The sequence below is a fragment of the Sceloporus undulatus genome, chromosome 4 (genome assembly GCF_019175285.1).
Source record: "Sceloporus undulatus isolate JIND9_A2432 ecotype Alabama chromosome 4, SceUnd_v1.1, whole genome shotgun sequence".
NCBI lineage: Eukaryota > Metazoa > Chordata > Lepidosauria > Squamata > Phrynosomatidae > Sceloporus > Sceloporus undulatus.
The window spans coordinates 110,665,822-110,676,318 of record NC_056525.1 but is presented as its reverse complement, the minus strand read 5'-3'; the positions used below and the strand labels follow the sequence as shown (position 1 = coordinate 110,676,318).

The window sequence follows — 10,497 nt, the reverse complement described above, 5'->3', positions numbered from 1 at the left end:
GGGGGGGCTCTTAGCATCTCAAAATGGTGATGTGGGCGGGGCTGGCGTGCCTGGCTGCATGATTGACACCTCACTCGCAAAGTGGTGCCACGTGAGCAACAAACTTACTCCGCACGTGTTTCTCTGCAACAATGTTTATTCACCACGCAACTTCCCTTCCAGGGTAACAACAACCAAACTCAAAGTTCAAAACAACTAAGGTCCTTATAAGTCTCTGGCTGGGCCTCTGGTGGATACGTCTCCCCGTGAGTTGGAGCCTTTGTCCTCGGGTCTCCGGCGTCCCCCTGGATATTTCTCGAGCGGCTCGCTCTCAGCCTTTTCTTTCTCCGATTGGAGGGGTCCACACTCCCACTTCTCCCCTTTTGCGTCCCACCACTTTTCTTCCAGTCCCCTATCTGCTGGCTTTTCCCACAACTCCTCATCCGAGTAATTGAACTCACCCTCCGTCCTGGGGTCTCTGAGCTCTATCCCTTGATGTGGGCCTCGCTTCCTGAAGGCAGGGCGAGCTTGCAAGGTCACCGGTATCCCTTCCCTACCGGGACTCCTTCTTGCCTGGCCTGTCCCTGACTCGACCGCAGCTCCCCGACCTCCTCTTCCGCGACGTCCTCTGCTTCCCGGGCTCCACTCTCCCTCTCCTTTTAACCTTCCCTCGCCCCACCTCTCTCTCTCCGTCTCCGCCTCCAGAGCTCCTCCCTGTTCCTTTCGCTCCTCCTCCTCTCTCTCTCTCTCTCCACCCCCTTCCACCTGTTCCACTTCCGTCCTCCACGTCCTCTCTACACCTGGCTCCATCACCTTACTACAGGTGGCACTTAGTCTGGACCCCCCCTTCCCAAAATCCTGGCTACGTCCCTGCTTTAACGCCCTACATGGTTTAGGTCCAACCTATATCTAAGAGATCACCTTCTTCCATTAATCCACCCCTTGCACTCAGGTCGTCTGGGAAGAATTTATTGCAACCCATAAAGACCAGGTTAACCCAGCCACCAACTGAATCTAGCTTCCACTGAGTACTTGTACCCCATCTGCATGTCACTGATTATTTTAATTGTGTTGCTTTTAATGTTTAGTTCTGTTTAATTGATCTTTTAGGGGAGGGAGGGAATGATTGGCATATGTATGTTCTCGTTTTAATTGTAAGCCGCCTCGATTGTCCCTGACAGAGAGGCGGGGTAAAAATAAAGTTTTTATTTTTTATTATTTTTATTTATTGTCAAAATGACACTCCTCCATTCCCATTCCATGTCACTGGTTTTGTTAAAGTAGAATATTATGTTACTCATCACTAGCATGCTGCTTTAGTTTGGGGGGTGTTGGCATTTACTTTATAAGGTGGCAAGAAAAATGTCTTTCACCCCTGTTTTTGAGTAAGGGGCCCTGTTACTTAACCCAGCAATACAACTCTGTTGCATCCTCTGAACATCTTCCAACACAAGACTGCTTGGAAACTAACTAGGGAATACAATTTCCCCTTCTCTCATGATCCTAGTGGTGAAGAAAAATGCAGGCACACATCCTTTTTTCTTGATGACTTCCCTATTCCAGTGGTCAGAGCAAGCAGCTGTTTTGTCGGCTACCGATATCCTCTCGTAACATATGGGGCATTTAAATATTTAATTTTTGGCCACTGTGGTTTGAGTGGGGGCAGCAAGGGACTATGGCAATCTGTACTGTACTATTTTTCTATAAGGAAGTAACTACCATGGTTAGAGCTTTTCTAATCTATCTTCCTCCATCTACGCATTTTGTACCATTGGAGTCTGAATTTAGAGTGTGGTTTTGCAAATAGACATGAGATGATCTTAAGGACCTGTTCCTGATCTTCACCACATGGGAGAAACCTGACAAAGGGAATATGGGCTGAGGTCGAATCTTGCCAGGCCTCCCAAACAGCTAGGATAATAGCTCCTTCAAGCTGTCCATAGGAGGTATGATTCAACCTAAACATTGGTGTTTATCAGACGAGCTCTTAAAGAGGTACTATTCCAGTGTGACTCCTCTAGCTGCCTCCTGTTGCTCTGGGATTGGCAGTTTTAAGGAGGGGTATTTAGAATTCTCAGGCAGAAGTTCAGCTCCTTAAAACTGCCAATCCCAGCATGCAACAGGAGACTGCTAGGGAGTCACACTGGAATAGTACTCTTTAAGAGCATCTAAACATTGGCTGTGGAAATATTTAACCATGGCTCTAAACTGCATATCATGAGGCAATTGCATTTCCTGTCACCGTAGGCATCTGCTGCAACAGGTGCATAGCAGAAAGTTTCCTCCACGATATAACCTCAAAGTATAAACTGTTTGGGGAGGCCAAATCAGTTAAGCAGCTGGCTTGGGCCACTCTAGTGAATCATTAAAGATTTGTAGACAGCCTGCTAATTTCCCAGTATAAAGACTGAAGATGATTTACCTCTGGATAAAGAACTTGATTAATGGGGAATAAAAATAGGAAAAGGAACCCCTATATAATTAATTTACAATCCCCAAACTCTGTCTAGGTGAGAACTCCTCGTGTGCAATGAATGAAACTGACCTAGAAGCTGAAAGGTCTCTCGTATCCCAGATGTTTTCAGCTGCATCTCTTTATGGGTTTTTGCTTTTGACTCACTTTGTTCCAAATGCAGATAATCCACAGCTTCAAGGGCAAGTCATTTCATGCAGTTATGCCTCTTACACACATGCTAAAAATAAACATGTAGAACTTTAAAAGTATATGTTCAAGGTATATCTCAAATTTTTATTTGAAAAAAATGGACCTCCTCTGTCAGAAATTTGGGCAACTGTACTTCATTTCTCCATGGTTTGCCTCAGAGAATCCATGTTTTTCCTAATTTCCCCAGAGAATGCTAAGCAAACAAAAAGACCTGATGCTCTGTATTCAGAATATCCTTGTGAATATAGAAGATAATCTGTACTGTAAATGACTCACCAAAGCAGTGAGAAGACTGGCCTTTCCTTAATTGGAAATACTCATCTTGCAGAATGTATTTAACTCAGTGTGAGGCTGAGTTGAGCAGAAGAAGCTCCAAATCTCATGCTTCCATTTCCACCAAGAACGATGTTTCTGCACATGGTGAAGAACCCATTTCCAGTTAAGAATTAGGTTTGCTCTTCTGTTTTTGGGAAGCTTTGCCCTGCAATTCAGTCCTCCTTAGGGTATTATTCTTTTGTATTAAATGTGGAGCCTTGTAAATAATAATAATAATAGATTTTATTTATCCCACCTTTCCAGAAGGATCAAGGCAGATAGAAGAAAACACATAAACAAATAGAGTAGAAGCATAGATAAATCCCATGAAGAATCCGACCCAAACCCAAATCTGAAATCTAATATCCTAAATCCCTCAAATTCTACATTTTTTCTTCAGCAGTAGTGAAAGTCAGAAGGACATACAGTATCTGGGTTATAATCAAGTGGAAAGTATGAGAAGGGTTAGTTAAATTTGTGATAAAAGAAAGGTAGTCAGACTTTGCCACCGATGGTGTTCCACTAGCCACTGTGACTTTGGTCCACTTAGCCAGGGCAGTTAAAATGGTGTCAATCTGCATTATTTCTACAGTGCAGAAACATATGTAAGTTGTGGCTCTTTGTAGCTTGTCATGAGGAAAGGCATAAAACAATTAATGGAACATCAGTGCAGACTTCATCATTCTGTCTATTGAGCAAAATATACTTCAGTTAGCTGACAAGTGACTTTCTGAATAGCCACGAGATGTCGCTTTATCTGCTGCCCTGTGTTCTACAAAAGCAATACAGATAATCTGTAATGGTGTTAAATTATAGTGATATATAAGTCCAAAACAAACTTCAGAAATAATCCAGTTTGAAACTGCTTTTATCTGCCTTGGCTCAGTGCTAAGGAATCCTGGGAATTGTACTTTATTGTGGCAACAGAGCTGACAGAGAAGGCTAAATCTGACACAAAAGTATGGTTCCCAGGATTCCCTAGCACTGAGACAGGGCAGTTAAAGTGGTCTCAAACCGGATTATTTCTGCAGTGTGTTTTGGGCCATAGATAGTTTATATAGTTTATTATATATAAACTATTTTATATTATTCAAAGATATATAGCCGTGTTAGTCTGTTGACTCAGTATGAAGAGAAATATTGTAGCAGCTTTGAGACTAACTGAAATAACTTTTCTTCCTGTCTGCTTTCTTAACTGTCCAGATCTCACATCCATACATGGTAACAGGGAGTAAAGTGGCTTAGACGATGCTCACTTTAGTGCTCAGTTGTATATCTTTATTCTTTTTAGGGTCTTCTGTAGTTCCTTCATAGCTGCCCTTCCCATTCTTACTCTTCTGATTTCTTCACTTCAATGTCTGATCCAAAGTACAGGAACGCTTTAACTACAGTTGGCTCTCTGTATCCACAGATTCTTTATCCATGGCATGAAAATATTAAATATACAATTTTCAAAAACCAAACCATTACTATGCCATTGTATATAATGGGACTTAAGCATCCCCAGCAGATACCAAGGGCCCACCGTATTTCGATTTTTAACTTTACGGGTTAAATATTTGTCCAAATCAAGAAATGCAAGCGCATATATATGTATGTATGTATGTATGTATATACATGCATGCCACAGTGATGGCAAGGAGTAGACAAAACCATGATTCCCTGTGTTCTAGATGGCCCTCCACATTTGCGACTTTGACTTTTGTGGCTTTGATCATTTGTGGTTTTGATGAATATGTTATCTCTAGGGATCTCTAGGTCCTCCAGCGCAACTTTGCCAGACGTTGACCATAGAGTTCTGCTGGAGAACGTAGAGGTCCCTAAAGAAAATACTTCTCTAGGCATTTGTAGGTCCTCCAGCATGATTCTATGATCAACGTCTGGTGGATGCTGACCATAGAGTTGCACTGGAGGACCTGGAAATTCCTAGAGAGGTGTTCTCTGAGGTAAAAAAGAATAGTGCTTTTTAATTTGCAGTTCTTCCACATTCGCGGGGGTCCTTCGGCCCTAACTCCAGTGAAGGTGGAGGGACCACTGTATTAAGATGCAGAATCAGAGGCATTTGTTTAAATCATGAGCACCCAGAAGGCCTTTGTAGGGCAGACCTACAGCTAGGCTCTCCCATTGTGGAGTCACAGTGCAGCCAGTCTCCCGGGTGACAGAGACTGAGGTTGTACTTATTAACCTCTATAGTTGGTTAACTGTTTAAAAAAGGAAATCAGTATATCTGGGGTATTTCATTACTTAATGAAGTAAGGACAGATCCCTGTAAAAGTGTGGTTTCCAGATAGTATATTCCAACTGCCTCTGAGGAAGTAGAATTTAGTCTAGGAAAGCTCATGCTGCCATCTTCTTCCTTCCAGTTAGTCTCAAAGGTGCTACAAGATCTACGTTACTATTATTGTTATTATTGTCATCTCCAATTGCATCTGAGGAAGTAGACTTAAGTCTATGAAAGTCATGCCGCCAATTTCTTCCAATGAGTCTCAAAGGTGCTACAAGATCTCTCTATGTACTCATCCCACAGACAAAGACGGCTATATCTTTGAATTAAATAACATAATAACATAATAGTAGTAGCAACAATTATTATTATTATTTTATTATGTTATTTTCTTATATCCCTACTTTCTCTCAATTATTATTATTATTATTAAGCTTTATTTATATAGCGCTGTAAATTTACACAGCGCTGTACATACAATCTTTTTAATTAGGGACACAAGGCAGGGAACAGCCAATAATAATAATAATAATAATAGTTGTTGCTATTATTCTCAACCTTTGGTCCCTTAGATTTTTTGAGACTTCAACTCCCAGAATTCCTGAACAATGAGCATACTGGCTGGGACTTCTGGGAATTGTAGTCCAAAACATCTGGAGGCGCAAAGGTTGAGAACCACTGTATCTATTTTCTTTCCCGCTTTTTCATACTTCTATTTAAAAAGTCGGCTGCTGGGGAAGGAAAGACAAACATAGCCCAAGAACGGGGAGAGGCTCTGGAAGCCAGGGCTGCTTGCGGGGAGACTCCAACTCCCAGCATCCCTTGTCACGGTAGTTAACAGTGAGGCATGACGGGAGTTGTAGTTTAAATGCACTCTCTGTGGGCGGCAGTTACTTCGCCTCAGAATTCGAACGGAATCTCCAGAGTAACCAACGCGCGCACGTGCCGCCTCCCAAAGTGGGCGTGGCCAGGGAGACGTCATCGAACGGCCATTGGCTGCCTTCCTGCGCTCAGCGTGGGCGTGGCTTCATTGCTCACGTGTATCTCCCCCTGACCAATGGGGAGATCGCGTGATGTGAAGCTCCGCTGCTGCTGCTGCTCTAGCGGCGGAGTTGTTGTTCTTCCTTCCTCTCTCTCTCTCTCTTTCTGTTTCCAAGATGGCGGCGCCGGCGGGTGCCTAAGGAAAGAGAGAGAAGCAGCGGTTGCTTCGAGGAAGAGGAGGAGAAGTCCTGGCGGCTGCCGGGGAAGGAAGGGACGGGAAGGCGCCTCCTCCTCCTCCTCCTTTCCCTCGGGCTCTTCTCGCCTCCCTTTGACCAGGAGGATGGTAAAATGACCCAGGCGGGGAAGAAGAAGAAAAGGGCCGCCAACCGCAGCATCCTCTTGGCCAAGAAGATCATCATTAAGGACGGAGGCACGGTGAGCAGAAGGAGCAAGGAAGGGGCTCCGCACTGGAGGAATAACCCGGTTTGGCAGCGCTTTAATTCTTTGTCTGGCTCCTTGCTATGGAATTCTGGGAGTTGGAGTTTGTTGTTTGTTGTGGGCCTCTGGGCCCCACAACAAACTCCAACTCCCAGAATTCCATAGCAGGAGCAGACAAAGAATTAAAGCGCTGCAAACCCGGGTTATGTCTCCACAGACTTAGGAATTGAAGCCACACCGCCAACAAACAAATAGGGACTTTCTAGGGGTAGTGTCACTTGTTAATATTGCTTCAAATGACCAGCAATGAGAAGCTTAGAAACTAGGGTCTGAATTCCTTGCTCAGCCCATGGGAATAGTCACACTCTCTCAGCTCCTCAGAGGATGGCCATGGCAAGCCTCCTCTGGGCAAACCTTGCCAAGAAAGGCCCATGGTAGGGTTCCACCTTAGGATCGCCCATGCGAATATCTCGCCCCTCCACGGGAACGTTAACCAAAAGCTGCCACTGAAAGACCTGGGAGAAATACCCTACTAGTGCCTTGAGCTCCTCCAGAGCATTCTATGGAAGTGTCCTGTTGGACATTGACCACCGAGTTGCGCCGGAGGACCTAGAGATTCCTAGAGAGCGGTTTTATACCAATGGGCAAGCTGATACAAACCATTATACTCGGGCTAAACATCGTGTCAGAAAGGGAAGCGTTGCTGACCAGTTTAGTAACCACACCATGACAGTCCCTTGTAGGAGGACTTGTTGCAGAAGATGTGGATATGGAAACACGTAGCAGTTCGGGAACCTAATGGTGGGAAGAGCGGTTTGCAGCGAGGAAGGCCTTTGGTTAAGCACTCAACTGGAAAAGGAGCCTGTGTTTTAATCTGAAAGGTTGCAGGAGGAGATACAGTTACGTATGTACAACAATCAGTGCTCTCTTTCTGCTTCTGCAGAAATAATCCAGTTTGAGACTGCTTTAAATGCTCCAGTCAATACAAGGGGATCCTGGAACTGTAGTATTCATGAGACATTTACCCTTCTCTGTCAGAAGGATCCTGGTGCCACAGTAAAACTACACAGTTCTCAGGATTCCCCAGGGCAGTTAAAATGGTCTCAAACTGGATTATTTCTTCAGTGTGTTTTGGATTTAAGGAGAGAATTGTGACGGGGGATGCTCAACCTGCCATGGCGTTGCAAGTGTGTTTTGTTGTTTTATCTCCTTCTTGCTTGGGGAGCTGGTTTGGCTCAAGAGCTTCGGTTTGTAGAACTTTGCTTTAGTTTGTTCCTGGCTTTGTTTCATCTTTGTTGCCACTTGGGGCAATGTGTGGAAGCTACAAGTTCCACCTTGATTTTAGGAGGCTGTTTAAATCTAATCCTCAAATGTTGGGGGAAGGTTAGGGTGGATTTTCCCCTATTTCCACTTGCTTGCTGGCCACCACTGGAGAATTGTTCATGACTGTTTTCTGCCCTGAGGCAGTCATGTTGGAGTCACAAAGGTGCACATTTATTCACCCACTTGTGTGTTCTTTACTTGTCTCTGACAGCCATTCTGTAGCTCAGATCTATGTATTAGTCTTGTGGTGGGTGTGTGTCTACCGCTACCAAGTGCTCATAATAGTTAAAAGGTTCAATTCACTTTAGAACCGTTAAAGTGGTGGTGTGTGTGTGGTTGGTGGTGGGGAGAAATGTTAAAGTTCTGTCAGTAAGTAAAGCTTACATCTCCCTCCAAAGCATAACAAGATGGAATTTCCACAGGGGTAGGGTTAGGTAATTGTAGGGTGAGGCCAGCGTGGCATAATGGTTGGCCTGCGTCTGTGGAGACCAGGGTCCGATTCCCAGCTGAGCCCTGAAAAACCACTGGGCAAAGTCACACTCTCTCAGCCTCAGGGGATGGAATGGCAAACCTCCCCATGAACAAATCTTGCAAGAAAACCCCATGATAGGGTGCCCTAAGTCAGCAGAAACTACTGGTAGGCACAAAACAAACAAATGTAAGGTACTGTATGTATATAGGAGAGAAATTCAATACACAAATATGGCAAGAGTGACACTTAGATTGAAACCAGTAGTGTGTGCAAAAAGGATCGAGGGTGTTTAGTGGAGCCCCAGTCTAAACACTAGTCAACAGTGGGATGCAGCAGCCCACAAAAAACCCAATGCAATTCTGGGCTTCAACAACAGGTGGCATAGTGTTCCCAATGAGGGGAGGTCTTGTGTAACTCTATTTGCATTGGTCAGACCTCACCGGGAATACAGTGTGCCATTTCTGGACACCCACCATTCAAGAAAGGGTATTGACAGGCTGGAACATGTCCTGCGAAGGTGAGAGGATCATCACATGTCTGCAAATACCCTTTGAGGAACAATTTAGGAAGTGCAGTATGTTAGCTTGGAGAGAGAAGATCAAGAAATGATATGATAGCTATTTGTCAATATCTGAAAGGAAGGTGGAGCAAGCTTGTTTTCTGCTGCTCCTGGGGCTAAAAGATGAAACAAGAAAGATTCCACTGAACATTAAGGAGAATATTTTACTGTAAGATCTGTTCAGCAGTGGAATCAATTGGTTCTAGAGGGGTAGTGGATCTCCAGCTTTGAAGGTTTTAAATAGAGGGTTGGATGGGCATCTTTCAGGATTGCTTTTAGTTGTTAGCTTTCTGGCATGGCAGGAGATTGGGCCAGGTAGCCTTTCCGTCCTTTCCAATGCTAAAATTCGTCAGTTGCAATTCTGTAGTATTAGATTCTTGTTCTTAATAGCACTTTTGTGATGTCGAATTAAGCTCTGTCATGGTTGGAAATTTTGTTTTGTGTTGTGTTGTGCTTGTTTGTTTTTTTGAATTTGCGAAGGACAGTTCTGAGACAAACTGGTGGTGGCTTAATGTGGCTGATTGAGTGAGTTTATTTACTTAGTTGGCCATGAATCCCGATTGGAATCTCAAAACCCATGACTTACCACAGTTATTATTAGTTTGTGATTAAGATATAACGCATGAAGAGTACTGTGTGCAGGTGTCTCAAGTATCAGTCAGTTTGCCACCAATTAAAGTTCACCAGTGAGTGTATTCCTGAATTTTAGGGAAAGGTCTCGTTTACACTCTTGGCTGGATGTGAAGCAGTTTTTAGGGTGGATGTTACTATCTGAGTTCAGCTGATTTGTGTGATTGTGGCTTTTCAGGTGGGATTTGTTCCAGTTTGTACCTTCAAGTGCAAGGAAATTTCTTGTGCACATTAATAGCACGTTGATTTGAGAAGGTTTGGATTTCAGTATCCTGTTTAGGAGAAATCCATGTCTTACCATTGAGTGGTTGACAATTTCTTTGAAGGAGTAAATAAACGTATCTTAAAATATCCTGTTTGTAAAAAAGTAAATAAACAGGTCCAGATATTACAAAATTTTTTGAAGAAAAAGGGGTAGAATATTTGATATAAAAAAATAACCTGTGGAATGTTTTGACATGTAATTAATATATTTAAAGCTCTTTTTAGAAATAGTATATGGACTATATCTTAATTTTGCTTAACTTTGAGAAACTAGTTTCAATAGGTATAGAAACAGTTGCTAATACCACTGCTTTTCAACATTTTAGAAACATCATCGGTGTTTTACAAAAATCACATTTTAAAGATTCTTTCCATATACTTCAATTGTTTCTAAATCAAAGACATGTGGTGCTCCAGATTTGGCTCAATTGGAAATCCCTTGCATTGGTTTTTTGTGGGTTTTTGGGCTACGTGGCCATGTTCTCAGAAGAGGCGAAACGTCAGGAATAAACTCTTCTAGAACATGGCTACATAGTCCGAAAAACCCACAACAAAACTAATATTCTGGAAGGCTATACTGTCATTGTGTACTCCTACTCTAAATATTATTTCCACACTGAAGAGTTTAGCTGGTTCCATTTGAAACA

At 43.2% G+C, this 10,497-nt stretch overlaps 1 protein-coding gene across 4 annotated transcripts in view; it reads right to left on the bottom strand.

Moving 5' to 3' along the window:
- Positions 1-10,497, bottom strand: part of SLC35A3 (solute carrier family 35 member A3) — a 73,454-nt gene that overhangs the window by 14,075 nt on the left and 48,882 nt on the right. The window lies entirely within an intron of this gene.